Genomic DNA, 18,902 nt, shown 5'->3' with positions numbered 1-18,902 from the left:
GCGTGGCAACGTGTAGAATACTTCCCTGAAGAAAGATCCAACTGGCCTAAAGAAAATCGGCTCGATTGGCGTCGATGGACACGTCACCATTGACGTAAAGCGCCGCCTGTCGCTATTGCGACGCCACGGAACCCTATCACTCGTTCCTGCCGAGTCAAAGCAAATGACAATTAGACGGAAGTCGGTGCTCCCGGTCGACCCGTACCCCAACCGATCCTGTTAGCGTTTGCCGTTCTCCCGTGTGGATAATATGTTCAAGTAAGCAAGCCAGGTCAAATCACTTCTTACCCGTTAAACCTCTATGTGTTCTTAAACATAGCCTTTTTCAGTTCAGGTTAGAGGGTCAGAAAGGCAATGGCATCCTGAGCGCTTTCGTGAGCGTCTTTGTTTCAAATAGCACCAAACTACGTCATGGCAAAAGGCAATAGCAGCACTATACCATGTGATACCTCTTATTTTTCCATCGTCGTGACTTTTAAAGTCGGCAACAGATCGTTTGATACTTTTCGATTTCTGCTGGTCTGCCGGAAGAGTTCAACGCTCAACGCTTGAAAACAGCGCTCACGTTGATAAATGCTTGACCGAGTTAAACAGGAATGAACTCAGTAAGAACATTAGGGACTTCGAATCGATTCTTGCTCAACCATTGTCACAAAGCGTAGCACTAATATCTCGCAAGTAGAAAGACATTCATGTATTTGTAATTGTAAGTAAATAAAATATACGTTGACGCCTTTGGACGTTTTGTCTCCGCAAATTCTAGCGTTAGAGATGCTTCGGGCATTACACCTGTTACTGCTTTTGTTTCAGACGGCTGGCTTCACAGTACAAAACAAAGCGTGTCCACCCGGATTTTTATCCTAGATCGCCGCATGCCTTCAACCTCGGTAGATGAACCTCTTACCACTGCATTATCATAACCACCATTAATGTATTGATTTGATTGAATGCGCACCGGCATTGCGATAATCATCATCACCGGCTACCTCGTAACGACAGGTGAGTTCGGAAAAACGGCGTCCCTACAAAGGGTAGCGTGATAACCAACAAGAAACAAACAGAGTAAGTTGCTCGAAAACTAAATAAAGATTAGGTAATAATAATAATACTTAACCAACTAATATATTAACTAGAAGATGATAGATGGAACGACAGTATCTCGTACTCCAGCGTTTTTTCCCGTTTCTCCTTACGCACTTTTCTAACTCTCTTTCCGCTACCGGCTCTCGCTAAAATTCTTCAATCCTTTACAGCATCATCACAATCAGGCCTCAGAATCATTGCGTAGCTCATCTGCTTCCTCACGAACAAACTGACTGGCTATTTGCTCACGCATAGACTAGCAGTAGGTGAAGACATCTTCATTGGGTCGGTCTGTACCGGCTGGCTGTTTTTAACTCTTTCTGTCTTTTCGCTATTGCTGCTTTCCGTTTGGCTACTGACACTGCTTCTGGCATCACATAGCTGTTCAATAGTCAGGGCGTTTGTCCGCCAAGGTGATTGGTCTGACTATGCCCGATGACTTGTTGGAATCGTTCCGACAGACTTGACGGTCTCAGTTCAGGACAGCCGAGACAAGCGTAAGGACATCAGTAACGGCAATGCTAGCCGCGACACCAGCTGCTAAAAAAGCCGACGCGACAGTACCTGTCGGTAAACAGGCTTGTTTACTCGAAACTAACTAATTTTACAATTTCTTACAATCTGCCTTCGCTGATTCTCTTGTCGTTGTAGACTGACGTTCAGACGCTCGTAGACTAAAGGCCCAGTGACGAGGAACTACTACGTAATCTTACTAGAGTTTGCTCAGTCTCAGTGTCTTGAGTTCACGTACTTCAACGAAACTGTGGTGTCTGTTCTTTCTCTTAAATAAATAGCGAGATCGATATTATCGCAACAAAAAGGCCTTGTTCGACACACTGTTCGGTGCTATAATTCTGCTATGTAAGTTAAGCGTGATGTGACTGACATACGACGAGAACACGATTGTTACTAACCGGAACTTCACTTTCGGTTGTATAGGGTGACTGTTCGATAGAAGTATCCCTTTTTTTCACGTCTTCTTGTGGCGCATCTCTGTCGACCCATGTGGAAATCTTGCCCCACTACCAAACCGATGCCGGATCTGATTTGGCTTTTTGTTGGCTGGCAAATTTAGTATTTATAGAATATCATAAGTGAAATGAAATATGCCGAAAAAGCATAGACCGTTCTTCTAGTTAGATGGATTGAGCTAACTTTTTCTAGGTATAGACTTAAGATAGAACGCCTTGAAAATAAGTGAAATGTCTACAAAGACACGAATGGTGCCTAAACCTGTAAGCATTTTTTTTGCTGATTATGGAAAAAAAAAACGTTCCAAAGGCAATCCTGTCGCTTTCGTTCTGAAAATTTCAATAGGAAATAATATACTTTCCATAGTGGTCGATCAGTGATGGAAAATGTTAGTGAAATTATCGCGAAGGCTGAGCGCTAAGGCGCTACCATAGCGCTGAGAAATCAAGCATCAGTCGTCAAGCGGTTTTAAACCATTCAAAGGAAGCGGATTATCAAAAGAAGCTTAATGTAACTTGCAAGCGGATGCTCAATTATCTTTTCATTCGCAAAACTTTACAGAAACGTAACGGAGTCAAGCCACTTCGAAAGCGGTTGATTACGAGCGATAAAAGTGGGTAAATTACGAAAAAAATGTCCCAATAAAAACTGTATTCTATAATCTATGACAAAGGTTAGGAAAATTGGAAGAAATTGTGTAGTTATTAGTTGTCGCTGCCTGGGTATCTGGAAGATATGGAAAAATATCGAATGGAACAAAAAAGGCGTCGTCTGCTACCATGACAATGCGATACGCATTAACCTAACAGATATCTCTAGATACACGACGAAAATTAAGTGAATCTAAAGTGAAAATGTTAATACATCCGCCGCAGAGCACGGATCTTGCATCACCAAGTCTGGGTTTCTGCAAACCTCCCTTAACAGCGTCAACCCAGCTTTAATGGGGGGTGATACAAAAATCACTCGGTACGATTTTTCGCCCAGAAACCACGAAAGTCGCACAGTGATAAGAATACCGTGTTGCCAGAAAAGCAACAACAGGTAATCGATTAAAATGACGCACTTTGGTCTCTTCGTATCCTTTTATGCACAAGAAATTTTCGTTCTATTTTTGGCTTAAATACAATTGGTCCTTTTTCGCTTGTCGCTGGACAGCGAATGATCCTATCGAATTTGCAGAACTTCACAGAAATAGTGTCATAGACATGATATACTGAGGATCAGGTTTATTGAATGGCACACTAAGGCTTGAATATCAGTCTGCATTTTTTTTATTTTAAAAACGATTCTAGCTGATAGTTTTTTTTGACCAGCTCAATTTTAAAGTCTTTATCCGGTAAGAAGCCATTGTAAGTTTGGTATACCTTAGTGTCTCTCCCGTTCACGATCCACCTGCTCTAATTTTTTTTGCTCTAACAGACATTCACGTTTGGATTCTATTAGGCAGTCGGCGCTTTCGTTGGGCGCATGAATAGTTTTTTTTTTTTTTTTTTTTTTTTTTTTTTTTTCTTAACTAACGACTCCAAAGGCTTTAATTATATCTTCTATATTTGATTAATGTCGACATGCGACGATAGTGGCCATCTTCTAAACGAGCCACATTTTTGCTAAACGAAATTATGGATAGCGTACGATACTAATGATATTAATATGAGCATTATGTCAACTGTAAACTAATCCGTTATATATTTTAATTAATCGTATTATTACTCGTTTAACATCGTTTTATAATTAGAGAAGTCTGGTACATGATAGCCTCCGTTGACGCGGAATTAAATATGCCCCCTACCTCCCGCCTTGTTACGCCCCACTTAGTCCTTCCAAAAAGCGACGAGTGAATGGCACAGAAGTGCTGAAGAAGGCGGAAACTGTCTGCAGCTTTCGGTGTAGCTTCGCGCATCCGTCGAGACATTTTACGATATGGGCGACGCATGTACTTGAGTTTTCACGGCAAATTATGACAGAAAGCAGAAAATCAGCTCACTGTATAGGAGACGATCCTAGTTTTAACTCTGTTAAGCTACCTGAGCTACTGAGTATTTGGTTATTAGTGGAGTTGTCGGGAGCGTTCAAGTGCAGACAGTGCAAACATGTGTTAGTAGCTGGTGGAAAAATAGATTTCAAGAACTTTGCAGGAAATGAGGGGCTCACTTGAGGAACACAAATCACTTTACGATAACTAAACTAGTAACTTATTCATGGTTTTTAACTCCGAGTGTAGTTCTCCCAGCGGTAAGGCTGCCTGTGCTTATCCTAATTGCAAACTTCCTCGCCTCCGTTCTGTATATATGCGCACGAAAATATATGGAACATGTTCGATTTCGAAATGGATGACAACATTAGTAAACACCAATTCCCCTATGGACGTGTGAACCTCGTGAGCGTGGATGCCACATAATACGCAAAAAAATCTGTGAATTTTTAAAAGTTTTCTTTGAGTCGAGCATAGAATCAGTGGTTGGCCTAGGGCAGAGAGCTTACTTGAATGTTGCCTGAACGGCAACCGAGGTTTTTCCTTGTTCATCCTGTATGGTCCTATACGTTGCTGCAATTCATTTAATTATGAACCAATAAGCTGCTTACTAGTTGATACGACAAAGAAGTATATTCCGAGATAACACTGGAAACACTACAAAGACGAAGAATTTGTTCCCAGTTCGTTCGGAACATGCTTGTACTTTTCTCTTAGACTCTCTATCATTTGACAGATAGATACAAACAGTAGACTAAACAGTTGAATCAAAGACAAAATGGTATCTTCTCTTTGATAATCGCAAGCTAATCCGATGTGGGCTGCAACCTACAAGGGACAAATCGAGTGTTTGGCTAGGAAATGCATTAGAAATTCGTACGTATCTTCTTTGACGCTATCCCAAATGTCTGCTCCACGACCCAGTCCGAAGAACAAGAAAAACCCCACTTTCGTGGCTTGCGGAAAGTGGTGATCGTATTTATGTTACGTAGTACATCGTCGGAGTCTATTCTATTAAGCATCAGGTCGCAAAAGTTTTAACGTGCGCCTTTTCAAGAAACAGCAACAGAAACTATGGAAGGGGGCCAAAAACTTAGCAAAGTCCTATAGAACAAAAAAGTATCGACCATTTTACATCAGCTACAATAGTAACGTTTTTGAGATCTACACGATCTCATTAGTTACTTCAGTTCGGTCAAAATACGCACGTATGCACATAGAGGCATATGTACCTAGAGAAAACGTCAAGCATTTAATTTAGCCAGGGCCGTGGCGCTCGAGTGGCGTTGCTCAAGACACGTGTTATTCTCACCAGTCCCTCCAGCATAAAGCAGAATTTCTCGTGTAGAACTGCTGTTCATATCTACTTGCGGCCGAATCCGCTATAGCTATAGGCATAGGTGTCACGATGTTTGTTACCTACAGCGACACCCGACCCCGCCATAGTTGGCCTGGGGGCGGATTTAGCTCCGCCCCTTTACCGGCGCTCTGCACCGCATTCTCACCTGTACGTACAGGGTTCTTTTAGCCTGCACATCGTCGTGGTCGTCAGTCGCGCTAGCAATAGTGGTGGCTCCGGCCTCTTCGTCGTTGCATTTTTTTCGTTGCTATTATCGTTGCTGTTGTTTTGCTAATTAATAGCCGCCATTATTGGGAATCACCGACCAGTAAACTGTTCTGTTCTGGTGGTAATTTTGGTTCCGACGTTGTTTCTACAGGTCTCCCCGTACCCCGTCTCCCTAATTCTCGAGCTAGTTCAGCGATCGAAAATGCCGTAGAAGCTTGAAGCGCCGAAGCACCAAAGTGGCCGAAGTCGATGAAGACATCGACTCAACGAAAGGGTCCATCCGTGTCGAGCGTCGGCATTTGCGTCGTTGAGTGGTCGAGCAGCACGCTGGCTCACCTATGAAATATGTTCGCCTGCCAGTCTGTAATCGTAGGGTACTTTGTGTCATTAAGACGCTTCGACGTCTTGGCAGATTCTAGATGAACGGTGCTTGCAGCAACAGCTATAGGCCAAAGTAGCTAGGGCATCGAGAAATAGATTTATGGAAACGGGGTAGTAGCAGCGGTCAATCGAATCGTGCATATCGTATTCTTACCTCTCTCGACTGCCTTTACCCTCAATGTCTGTGAGTGCACAACCTCCAAAGCATAGACTTGAATGTTGGAGCGGTACAGGGCGGTCCGCCTAGAGCTATGGCGTAAGCATGCAGGGGCAGCCCGACGATATCTATGAGATAACTCTAAGTAGAACAACACTCATGACAAAAATAACTGTTCGCATTAGTACGAACTCTATGGATCGTCCCATGTCTCTATAGCGTAGAATCATCAATTTGCGGACAAATATGACCTCAGCATGATCGACGAATACACAATGGATAGTCTCAAAAGGACGCCAGTAGGTAACCGTAACTTCATCTTCTTGGTAGCGCTAGCGTTTTCTCCGAACTGATCCACAACATGTCAATTTGGTACATGTTGATCATCTAGGATGCTTAATCGGGGTTATGTGTAAACTTACAGGAGATTACAAAGGCCCGCGAGGGTAAATGGGAGCGCTAAGAATTTGATATTCATCAAACATGGCTTCGTGCACACCTATTAGAAAATCGTGACTAGAGTAGATCTATAATACTTATGCGGATAAACTCTCCCTGCGTGAAGATACCTAGGCTCAGATAAATTCAACGAACGGGGCGGCGCACCTTTGGTCACGAAGATAGGTTACTCTTATGGCATAAATACTCTCCGCGTCGAGTGAGGAAATAGAAACGAACCCAGTTGGGTAGTAATAGAAATCTTTAGATGGTTTATTTAGATAGATTCTATGGCGTCTTGCCGATCGCATGCATTATTTGAGTTTACCACACATTGATTTGCCCCCGGCTAAACAACGCTGACAGTTCTATAATGGAAATTATTTTTGTCCACTAATTTCTAGCCAAGCCTGCCCGCTCTCCCTTTCCCTCTCAGTTGGACCACGTATGTGATGAATTATTATAGATCATTCCATTAATCATAATGAATAATTAAATTTTTAAATTAATGCTGAATAATTAAAATTATTCAGCAAAGCACATCGTATTTCGTCGCAATTGAAGAATAAGATGGATGCAGCTGTGCCCTTTTTAGGCCATTTATCTAGGTATGATTTATTATCACTATTTATACTGCAGCCGTATGGCCTTTGTTCAAAAATCCAGCTCACTCACCAGTAGCGGGAATTCCGTTAAGGAGAGAACACGTTCAAGCTAGGCCAGAGGAGATTCATATCACTAGGTCATAGAGCCTATATAGAGAAAATTTAGGAAAAGATGTTTGGTGTCCTTAGTCTTCTTATAGGACAACTGCTTAAACAAAAACATCACAAGAAAAATAATTAAAGATAAGAAGAGTTTGTTTTCCCAATCTATAGTGTATAACATTTAAGCAAGCATCGCAGCATTATGGACGAGACTTCCGATAAGTGGAAACTTCAATGAGAAACCTGCGAGAAACATGAACTTATAGCTGCTATGCAGCGTGCAGCTGTAATGTTTCGAATAAGTTCAGCCTTCAGCAGCTCGACGTTTAATGTTTCGGTAAGTTAAAAACGGTATATCGCGCCTAGTTAGCTGACAGCTTTCGTTGACTTATCTAGCAGCGACGATTTGATAACGACCATCGCTAAGTTGTTCTTCATTTATGAAAAATATGTGCTTATTTAGTATGAAATCTAATATCGTTGCTGAAGACTTACTTATCTGCTACATGGGAAAGTAGTGAAGAAAATATTTCAACTTAATTTACGTAATATTTTTGACAAAAGCGTTGTTAAAAGAAAAGATCCTGTTAGGTGCATAAGGTTTCTGCATCGTTTGGAGCTGCTGGTTCAATGGGTCATTTTTTTACCACAAAAATAGCCATCATAATGGAGCTTCTGCGTTTCTACAGCATCATATCCAAGTACACTATTATCGTTTGATAAAATGTCCTTAAGTAACTTTTTCTTGTCCCTTGTAGTCACTCCTCCGAGTCACAGCTTGGCCAATTAAATGTAGCTAATTGTATAGAGATTACGAGTAGATAAAACGAGCCCTGCGTGGAATGATCCTTCTATAAGAATCTATGTACCTTCTAATCAGGGCCTGATTTAGCGGAAACGTCCGATGTTAGACTAGCTGTATGTGACGTACTTTTTCAAATGTCGATGGGGCGTTCCCATTGAAACGTCCACACAGCCTGATACGCGTACGTGTCAGTATTAAAAGTCTTTTTGATTTACTGCCGTCGCGACCAAGAGCGTAGCTGACTCCTGTCATCTGTGTCGTCGCCAGGGCAAAATGAATCTTTGAAAGTGATGAAATGTGAGCGTTCACAGTCGTGGCGCCGCCACTTTCGATATCTCTATACGCAAGTATCGTGATTCGAAACAGAACTCGTAGCGCTGACGGAACCCCTGGGGAGCAGCGATATTGCCGTTCGAAATTACGCCGAAAAAAAACCGACGACTGGGCATACAGACTAGTGCACAGAGAACAGGGCAACAACAGCCTGTGCTGCACCAGCCAGGAACCGCGGTCAGATGGACAAACTTGAAGCTAATGGAATCGGCCCCAGCATTGCCGATACCAGCGCGGGATTGTCGGGCGGTCTGCTTCGGGCCTGCGGGGCATCATCAACTCATTCTCTGCGGGAACCTAGATGACAAAGATATCATAGAGAGTGAAGAAGTGGACGGATTGAATCGTCCAGCTGTGCTCGTTATTCGACTGTACGGATATGTGAAAGCACACTATTAACTATTTGAGGATCTATAATGAACTGCTAGTGAGGCAAGAAATACAAACAAACTAATAGATAAGAGTGTCATTCCGTTTGGCTGGGAAAGATTGCTATGGGTTGTTTGTTTGTTTGCACCCTACTAATTTTTCTCTCTGAAGTTAACAATGTACCGTACTAAAATTGTTCGACACTCACGATAATGAACCTCGTTTGTCTTGAGAGTGGGCCGGATTTTAAAATGTTGATCATTTTCCACCGTAGAGGCTATCGGAAGTAGGAAATCGGTGTACGTACGAAGAAACGAAATACACGCTAAGTTGTAGTTCTGTCGTCCGAGTTGGACTGATAGAAAAATCAGGGTACAATGTAACCATATCCATGTGGCACTGACCCCCTTCTACGTTCAGCTCTAGACTTTTCACAAGCACTACTCGTGTTCCACGTGAACAATTAGCCAGTGGGTCAATCGCGTATAATCAAAATATTGCCAAAAAATACCAGGCGTTTTTCCACAGAAGGACCGTTCATTGTTTAAATGAGCTTTACTACGGCTTTGATGTGGGGGTTTATTGCCGCTCAACATTCATAATATGATGGAGACATTTTCTAGCCTTTAGAATAACAATGCCATAGAGCATCGTATTCGAGATGCCTGTATAGCGAACAATGATTTAGCACAGGTCGAGCTAGTAAGGCCAATGGTCGGTGGCCATTTATTGCCGGTAGCGGCGCAAGCACCGCCAGTGCCTGATATCAACGAACCGATAAGGCGATCGTTAATACTGTATACTTTTTTTAGTACTGGTATGCAAGCTCCGTTGCACGAACTCGTCTTTTTTTTACCACTCGAAAAGGCTTTCGGTTTCTACCGAGCCTATTACGATGATTGTTGGAACGAAACGTGTAGCAATGCGAGTTTGCGTGTTAATAAACATACGTCCGTTGTACGGCTGTGTGTGAGACTAACAATTAGTAAGTACGCTATTCAGCCACCGTCACGAATCAGTCAATGTACAACAGGTACCGACAAATTTACCATATTATATTCACCAAAATTATTGGAAACATTGTTTTTTCTTTTTTTTTTTTTTTTTCCCCCACTAATCATCTTTCGTCTCGTAGCTAGAACTAGGCGCACGTCATTTCTGTAACCTTGCTAATTTACAAAACAGCTAGTTAGATAAAATTGGGCCATACATAAACCGACAGAGTGCCTTTTAATGCGGTGTTTTTTAGAGAATTTTTTTTTATTTTTATCATCTGTTCTTAGCGAACTTCACTAGACAACTGCGAAAACAGCGCGAACGTGTACACTGCGCCTTTAGATGAAGTTACTTTTTTCTATAATTAACTTAGACCGCTATTCAATGACTTCGACCGAGCTAATCCGTTTTTGAGACGAAGGCAAATTGTGCCGATTCGCTGTCAAAAGATCCATTTATAATGAGACATACATAACAATAAAGCTAGATAAAGTTAAAGCAAGGCACCGACGTCATATCATGGGTTCGGCATTATCGCGCTAGTAGTGCTAATTTTCAGAGTCTTCTCTATTCCTTTATGTAATCTACAGACGTAGATCTTCAGAATAAAGGTAAAAAATCATCAGTGCGTAGAGTTTTTAACTTAATTATTTAAAAAGTTTCGAATAATTATTTTACACATGACGTTGTTGGCATACCACTCTGATTTGGTCTAAGCATCATCACACATTTCTAACACGCTCTAGCTACTATATTAAATTCTTATACCAATGGTCGTTTTTAAGAGACGTTTTTGGAGGTCTAATAAAGACTAGAGCGAAAGATAGTTTTCATCCATATATAGTACTAAAAATATTCTACATTGCTCACCCCATTAATTCGTATAATTAACTTTAAAGGTCACGTAACAGCTCCTCTTTACCAACGAGGTGTGTCTATCCTTCATCGAGGACTGCAGCCCTTTTTTCATTAAACAAGGAACTATCGCTAAGTATCATTTGCGTAGTAAAGTTTCGAAATTCCAGGTGTCGATACGCATCGCAGACACCTCGCCCAAAAGGGACCAATAATAACATATGAAAGAAGTCGAATCCTTCAATAATCTATTTAGTAACTGTGGACGACTAAGAGGGTAAGGCACAACACAGCTGCAAACGTTAGTACTACCAATTTAAGCCACTGATAACCTATCCGGATCACGGGTCAACTACTGATTGCGTCTCTATATCTGTACGATGGCCAGCTGTACGTAGATGTGTACCCCAGAAGGTTCAGCAATAGCCCCCCCCCTCTCTCTCTCTCTCTCTCTCTCTCTCTCTCTCTCTCTCTCTGTGTCTCGCTCGATCTGATCAATAGCGTAACTGACGTTAAGGCTTCCACTACATGCACATAGGCGGTTTAAGGCAGTATTCTATGGCTCCACTAGTCGTGTGTTTGTTTGCCTTATAGAAGACACGTATAAAACGTGGACTTACCCGTTGTTTGTCAAATGGCAAATTTAGTGCATGTCGAGTATAGGACTCGCTTGTGTATTGGTCACCGATAAGCTTTATAGTCATCCCGTTTGCCTTACGTACAACTCAGAAATGATCGACCGGTAAGATTCATATGTTTTCTTAATTAAGACTATCGAGCAGGGTTCGTTCACAGCATTACTTAGCATTAGTTTCCCTGGTCACAGTAGGACATGCGCGGTTCCGCAATAATGTAAGACTAGTCTATGAAAATCGGCCTGTTCTTCGTGGGCCCTTTTAGGAAAGAAGCCACATTACACAATGTATATATAATGCGTATGATTCCTTTAAAAGATCTTCTTGACGCTTCATATCTGCGAAAGTAATACTTTAATGCTACATTTGAATATGTCATTTATATAAGTTTCGCTTCGATTAATATATGCTAGAAGTTATGGAAGATGTTTTCATTTTATTTCGTAGCAGTGCCTTCTTAAGACGGCAACGAGCGCTTTCTGCCGTTATCAAGGTATAACATATTGCCCACGTTAACACCACTGTCAACAGAAACTCTGGGCGCTCCGAGCGGGCGCTCGCAACGGCGTTATGCGCTGCCCATACGAAGATTGTGAGCCGACAGTTGTTTGATTTATTTAAGAAGCGTTAGCAATAAGTTCGCTTTGTATTTAAGAGAACCGTTCTTCCAGACCTTATAACTATCGGATCCGACTACTGACTTCCTAAAACAATGGACAGTCTAAAAAATCGCGCGTATTTTAGAAGAAAGAAATGGAAAATTAGATTTGGAAAAAAAGGACACTTTGTCCTTTTGGTCACCAATGACCGTCCCGTCCTATCACCCCACTGCAACGTAGGCGTTTACTGTTCGTATGCTTGCTTTCATTTTTGTATTCTTCTAGGACATTAGCAAAAGGTGAGGCGTTCGTCTCGCGTTAACATTCACGGCGGGGCGTCAGATAGCCGGTCCCGTGTCAAGCTGAACAAAGGAGGTTACACATTTACTACGACATACGGCTGGCCAAGCGACCAATGGGCGGCTGGCGTCGAGAGAACGCTTCGGATTTACATTTTACCGTGCCTAGCCACACACACGCACACTCCCCATGGTACCCATACCAATCCACAGGTAGACCGGCACATGTGCACGTAAATACCAGCGAACATGTGTGACGTATTCGTCGTCTGTAACTATAATAAAGCAACGATGTTTATGAGGTACAGATGACAGGCTTGTTTAAACGACCGCGATTGCCACAGCGATGCATTTCAAAGCGAGCCATCTCGTTTGCTATTCAACGCGTCCTGGTAGATGCTGCTGTCGCCGTCAGCGTTGGCACTTGACGCAACGGTAGCGGCAGCAGCCGCGGCGGCCGGATTTGTTGTTGTTGCGCGCTTGTCGTTGTGGGTCCTCCATGATCGGCAACAACATCCTAATGCGTGTCGACCCATGTTCCACCATCTAAAAATGCATTATTGCCATTAAAAGCATCGGCAGCAGAATGGCTAATACCATAGGTGGCAACCTCTGTCGTTTCATGAAATAAAAACGTATAAAGTGAACAGCAGGCTGCACTAACAATAACTGAGTTGCTGGTTACGGAAGTGTACTTTTTTAATGCTCGCGGCTCTTCTCACTGTGTGAATCAATCCTTGAAATTGCCCCTTCGATATAGCATCAAGGACTTGCTTCCACTAGAAGGTCTAATTGCAGAGGGTCCAGCAGGACTTATGTACAGATCTATGAAACGTGCCAAATGATACATATCGATATATGGCTATAATATCTATGAGGCTTATAGATGGCGTAATCGCCTGTAGGCTGTGAGGACACGGCCGCAAATGATTAGTGCTATTGCATATGGCATGGTCTACATATGCACCTCTGTAGGCCTTCGCGACGAGTTTAGAGTCGAAGTGTCTGTAAACTCCATACCGCTAAATAGAGTTTTACTCCCGGTACCGCCTTAGCCAAGCATTTCCTCAGACACGTGGTCATGCCCGGCTTCGATATTGACCACCTCATGTGTCTTTAGGTCTGGTAGGCAAACGCGTTATTACTGGACCATTTATGAGACGACGTTTAAAACTTTGAGCGAAATCGTGTCGCCAGTCTGTGGAGGAAGGAGCAAATGAAGTGACATTTGACAGGCTAAATTAAATCAATATACATACTACCTACTCGTTTAAGTTGTACCCTGAACAAGATAACCATTGCTTAGTATCGTACCACTGTAATTAATTGAAAATTCATACACCTGCCTTGCATTGGAGATACGACGAATCTTACGAAGAATTGCTGATGCAATTCTGGTCCGACATACGTCCACACATTACGTCGATTGTCCTATGTTTAGGACACGATTCTATATTTAGTGTTTCAACTACGACTTGATTCAAGTTTTGTAAAATGCAAATGTGTGATCTTATCAGGCAGTCGTTTGACAAGATCGCTCGCACATTTACTCCTGGTTCATCTACTTTCAGAGTTTTAGCAAAGGACATTGCCTCATAAATAGGACACTTAGTAAGCCCCCGTCAGCTCCTTTTTGAGTTAACCTAATGGGTTATCTGCGAAGTCCATGGCGAGACTCGGGTAATTGCATGTCTTCCTTTCGCTTTCCTCCGTTCCCGTGGCTGAACGGTGTTGGCTCATTATCGGATCTTCATTATTTCTCCTCTCTAGCTATAGGTAATAAAATGAATTAAACTATTATTTTTGCAGCAATACAAATCGCCGTAATATTGAATGTGACTCGTAGTTTCCGAAGGCGTTCAGGAATGCCGATTTATGTATACGTAGTCGATATTAAATCACTCTATATGCTACTCACGGCACACCCTCAGTCCTAAAACATAAAGAAAAAAAACGTCACCAAATGTAGATGTATATATATATATATATATATATATATATATATATATATATATATATATATAGTAAAAAGACCACGAAAAAGAAGTTGTATTTTATTTCTGACATTTTTCCACTTTTTCCTTCTTAACAACAAAAGGGTGAAAGGTCTCCTCGAAAATCACAGCATCCAATCATCAATTAATAAATGATCTTGCCTGCTTCATTTGTCGATACCGCTGCCTTTATAATAGCTAACGGGCACTGCCTATCAATTTCAATGATTTGGTATCTAATTAATTGAGACTTTAATGGATTAGCTCGCAATATAATTTTTATAACTCTCATTCTACATAATACTATTAATTGTCAACGTTAATAACGCGTCCTCGTTCATGCCTACGGTAGAATATTGTACAGATGCTCGGAACCATATGGTTCAGGGCGTTGCTACCTGTTAGTTTTAATGCAGTTGCATCTGTCCGCATGCATATGGTCTCCTCGTATATATAAATCACCACCTGATCAGCGAACTTCGACAGCTGACCTGGGCAGTCAATGCCTTGCACGACAGCATTAACGTCTACTTAGAGTAACGGTTTAGTGGGCCTTACATAGAAAAGGCCACTGTGCATTGCCTGTTGTAGACTGGGCATCAGCCCGCATGAAGGAACTATCTGTCAATTCGTAATTAGTCAGGATCGAAGTTCATTGCGGTAAGCACGTCAGTCAAGCGAAAATTTTGTCGTTGGGTGCAGCACTTAGCCACACTTCACAGCGACTCGTAAATGTTCGCTCGGTTTTGACTGTATCGTGAAAAAAAAAAAGTAATTTTCCATTTAAGTAACGACACACTTCGGACCAGATTATCAGATAATGTGTACTCGACCGATTCGAATAATAAGAAATATATGTATCAGTGTACATTTGTTATCCGTTTGAAGATACTTCCTGACTATTTATTTCAGTAAAATGTTTTTTGCATGCATATCTCGGCGGATATCCAACGTACTGAATGCTTTTGCATTTTATATTTTCTAATTTTTAAACACATGTGTTTTCTTTATATGTCTGTAAAGGACAAACAGACTAGTAGCCTACAGATCTCTATGACTGCGGCCGATTGCTTCAGTTTAACTCAAAGCTTTTAAAAGTAAGTTTGTCCTGGTCGCCGGTCAGCTCCCTCTTTTTTCATGGGTGACGTTGTGAACGCTCAGCATTTGCTTGGTCAGAAATGTACCAAGACATCTTCATCGGCCCGTTCTATGCCCGCGCAGTATCAAGTTATCTTTTTCGCCATTAAGACGTTATATCGGCGACCATCGGCGACGATAACGTCGTAGCGAAGCACGACAACGGCGAAGGTGGAATAGCAGCAGTGTCGAAGATGTACTTTTTGATGCTCGACCGTCTACCAGCGCTTTGCAGGGACGGAAAGACGAGTCACATCCTCGAATGATTTTATTCGCTCAGCTACGCATCATTGGGCACGGGAGACATAATGGCTTTGTTGTGTTGGTTCATCTGTATGCATCAGCAATACGTCAGTACTCGATTCGAAGCTGTACCAGGTGCGAAAATTACTAGTTACGCCTTTGATTTTTAGTATACGCGTGGAAATCTGCAATTTCGAATTTTTAGATATAGTCGATAGAGCTTATATACTTGATAATCCCTACCGAATTCATTGTTTCGTATAGCCAGAAGATATAGATGCTATAATCTTATCGTAAAGTACAATATCGCTCTAGCTAAATAGAAAATTAAAGAACTTATCATCATAATTTCTATTGCAGTCTACCTATACAGTACGTATCGTCAACTACCAACTTAACTAAGGAGAGCGTTTAGTTCGTGATCATACGAAATCCAATATTTCGCTAACACTTCGAAATTTACAGGCCATCTCTGGACGTCCAACGTATGGATTTTATGGAACGCCGCCATATTGCCAACAGGAACGCTGGTAGGCTATTGCTGTTACTTGGAACATACTAACGTTCGGCCAATAAACCCGTTCGATCATGTATAATACATAAGAGATATTTTATCGTCAATTTTATGATTGCAGAGGAAGAAATACTTGTTTCTCCATCAACCAGTATGAAGGAATCATTATGGAACAGAGCGCGACAATAACGGAGAAGTAGCCAAGGATATAAAAAAACATTACCTCGACACGAACGACAGCAACAACAACAACAACAACAACAAGGACAAAACGCAGGACCATCGACACAACACAGCCAGCGACTGTCGTGATTATTTTGTACGATGTTATTTTAAGCATTATCCTCCTTTATAATCTTAGCAACAATGAACGCACGGTTTTTACTGGCGACTGCCTATTCTATCTCAGATCGACCCTCACAAAAGGGGCTACTTATTAAATTATGCGCTACGAAAGTTATTTAACTAGCGCAAGTCGTCCGATAGAGCGTAGTCTTATAAAACAGCTGCAAATATCCTATCGGAATACACTGTACAAAAGTACGAATAGAAGCATAATTGATAGTATAGGGTCCCGTTTATCTATAGATATGAAAAACAAACACTCAGTAACATATTGAATATTAGGTACGTATGAACCTATTTAATATAACTTCCGTCGCGGTCTAAGAATTTGCATGTACATCTTCGATGATCAAAATATTGACGCTCTCAAGTACGACCCGCGAATATTCAAACACATCAAGGTCTATGACTGGAACGAATGATTTCTCGGAAATCTTTTATTATTATAGATAGAGTCACTCGCTTAGCAGTGGCTTGCCGATCAGAGCGTTCCCTTTATTCAAAAACGGCAAAGTTTAATTATGGTAGTTGTTGATACGCGCGATAACCAATACTGAATATATCAATTATAAGGCTGACCATTACGTGCTACCGACCCAGTGCCGGACTTCGGAATTCCTGTTTTAGCGTACGAATTAAATATAATGTTTTTAATTTATCAAAATATTGCCCAAACTTCCAGATTAATGCAGAGCGCTGATCTGATGCTGCCGTGTCGCGGGCTTTTTTAAGAATTTATATTGGTCTCCAGATTTAGATGAGAGCAGTCCAGCTACATTATATCCCTACGCAGAGAGTGGGCGGGAAACCGATGCTTAATAAAGAAGACTTTCTTCACTGTGATCATCTCTTGGTTGGACTTGTGGATATATAGGGTATTATTAGCAATGGGAGCAAACATAGCTCATAAATTTCGTTCACGTTTTGTACAATTATAATTAAAGGGCCAGTTAAATAAATAAAGATATTTATTTCTAGTTGGCAGAATATCTACACTTAACTAATTACCGATGTCTAAGTCGGGAGAAGCTTGTATCACTCTCAGTAATGTTCCATCGTGTATCACATGTATAGAGCAATATAAAAAAGCAAAAACACCCGTTTTATTTTAGACCAGCACCTGTGTATGACATATTTATAAACATCACTACGTGTACAATATAATGATGCAATCGATAAGAGTGATAAGGATAATTGTATCGAGACAAATCGCGAGGTGATTTTGGTGATGATGATGATGTCTTTATGTGAGCCGGTTTCATGTCTTGGGTGAGTTTCTGTCGTTGTCCTCGCGTCTTCCATCGATGTAATCACGATCGCTATATATGTATATATACATATATATATATATATGCAACTTCAGGGTCATTAGATCTATTTGCAAAGCACATTGAGCCTCTTCACCTGTTGCTCCCCTTGAGTGGTTTCGAGACAGACAGAGGGATAGATCTTCCCCGGCTTCGCGCTTTTCCCGGTCTCAACCTCTTGATTCCTTTAAGAGCAAAGGGCTCATTGTCGGCCCCCTTCACGGCCCTGTTGCTAATGTTAATCGTTAGACATGTTGATTTTGTTTCTGTTGTATCAAGTGCCCGCTCCGGTTACTCGATATTGCCATATCGCGACTAGTGTCGTCTTTTACGCTTTCGCCTCTTTTTTACTTCTTTTTATTCACTATCTTCGCCCTGTATGTCGTTCGTGAGGTAAGAGCGAGAGGTTTTGACAGATAGACTTATCTTTTCTTGGCGTTTTTTTTCCTGCCTGATCTTCCGTTGGCGCCCGTTATGAAGACATCAGACGACGGTCCTAGGTGCTGGCGCTGTTGGCGGCGGCCCAGTCATAGTCTTAGATAGGTAAGGACAAGCAAGTGCTTCGGAGGCCCTTCTGGGATCCTCGGACAGCACCGTCACACAAACAGACATACCCACGCATGTAGATTCTTAACGGCATATACACACACACAGCAGAACGACATAATCTACTCGCAGATGCCTAAGCATATGGACCCAAATCATACCTAGCAGCTACCTCGGAACGGCAACACACAGATATACTTACAAACAAACCCGCACGGGCATTCATATTCACACAGAAATACGTGGATATTAGTAGTATATACAGGCTACGGTGACAACGGGAACAGCAACGACGACGGCAACTAAGGATACGGCGCGATGGCAAACGCAGTCCAAAATCAACAAAGGAAAAAGCCTTCTATCTTGCTGGCGGCGCGCGCCGGAGCTGTTTCATCCTTCGGTATCGATTGCGCTACTGCTGCCCTTACCGTTGCCGTAGTCACCATTGGCAAGAAACAACGACGGCTACGCAACGCCGTGAATGGTCGCCGCCAAAGAAACGCGTCTTGTACAGCCGCAACATGTACGGAGCACATGTCGATGTTTGCTCCATGCGCAATTTCACCGATACGAGCCCAGTCATGCAGCGATCTGCGGTAAACTCCAGGCGTTGCTACCTGTAATTTCGATGACAACAACAACACC

At 42.0% G+C, this 18,902-nt stretch overlaps 1 long non-coding RNA gene across 4 annotated transcripts; it reads left to right on the top strand.

Moving 5' to 3' along the window:
- Nucleotides 1-1,380: 1,380 nt before the first annotated feature.
- Nucleotides 1,381-17,247, top strand: LOC147755524 (uncharacterized). 4 transcript variants are annotated; one of them, XR_015328745.1, is made up of 5 exons: nucleotides 1,381-1,944; nucleotides 15,189-15,680; nucleotides 16,011-16,075; nucleotides 16,181-16,378; nucleotides 17,087-17,247. It is a non-coding gene; the product is annotated as an uncharacterized LOC147755524 (long non-coding RNA). The 4 variants fall into 4 exon arrangements; XR_015328744.1 differs by having other exon boundaries at nucleotides 1,398-1,944; nucleotides 15,528-15,680; XR_015328747.1 differs by lacking the exon at nucleotides 1,381-1,944 and adding an exon at nucleotides 7,191-7,617 and having other exon boundaries at nucleotides 15,289-15,680.
- Nucleotides 17,248-18,902: the final 1,655 nt, after the last annotated feature.

This window comes from Varroa destructor, unplaced genomic scaffold (assembly GCF_002443255.2).
Source record: "Varroa destructor unplaced genomic scaffold, Vdes_3.0 BEIS01000005.1, whole genome shotgun sequence".
Lineage (NCBI taxonomy): Eukaryota > Metazoa > Arthropoda > Arachnida > Mesostigmata > Varroidae > Varroa > Varroa destructor.
The sequence above is the reverse complement of the archived record's forward strand: the minus strand, read 5'-3'. Positions and strand labels throughout refer to the sequence as shown.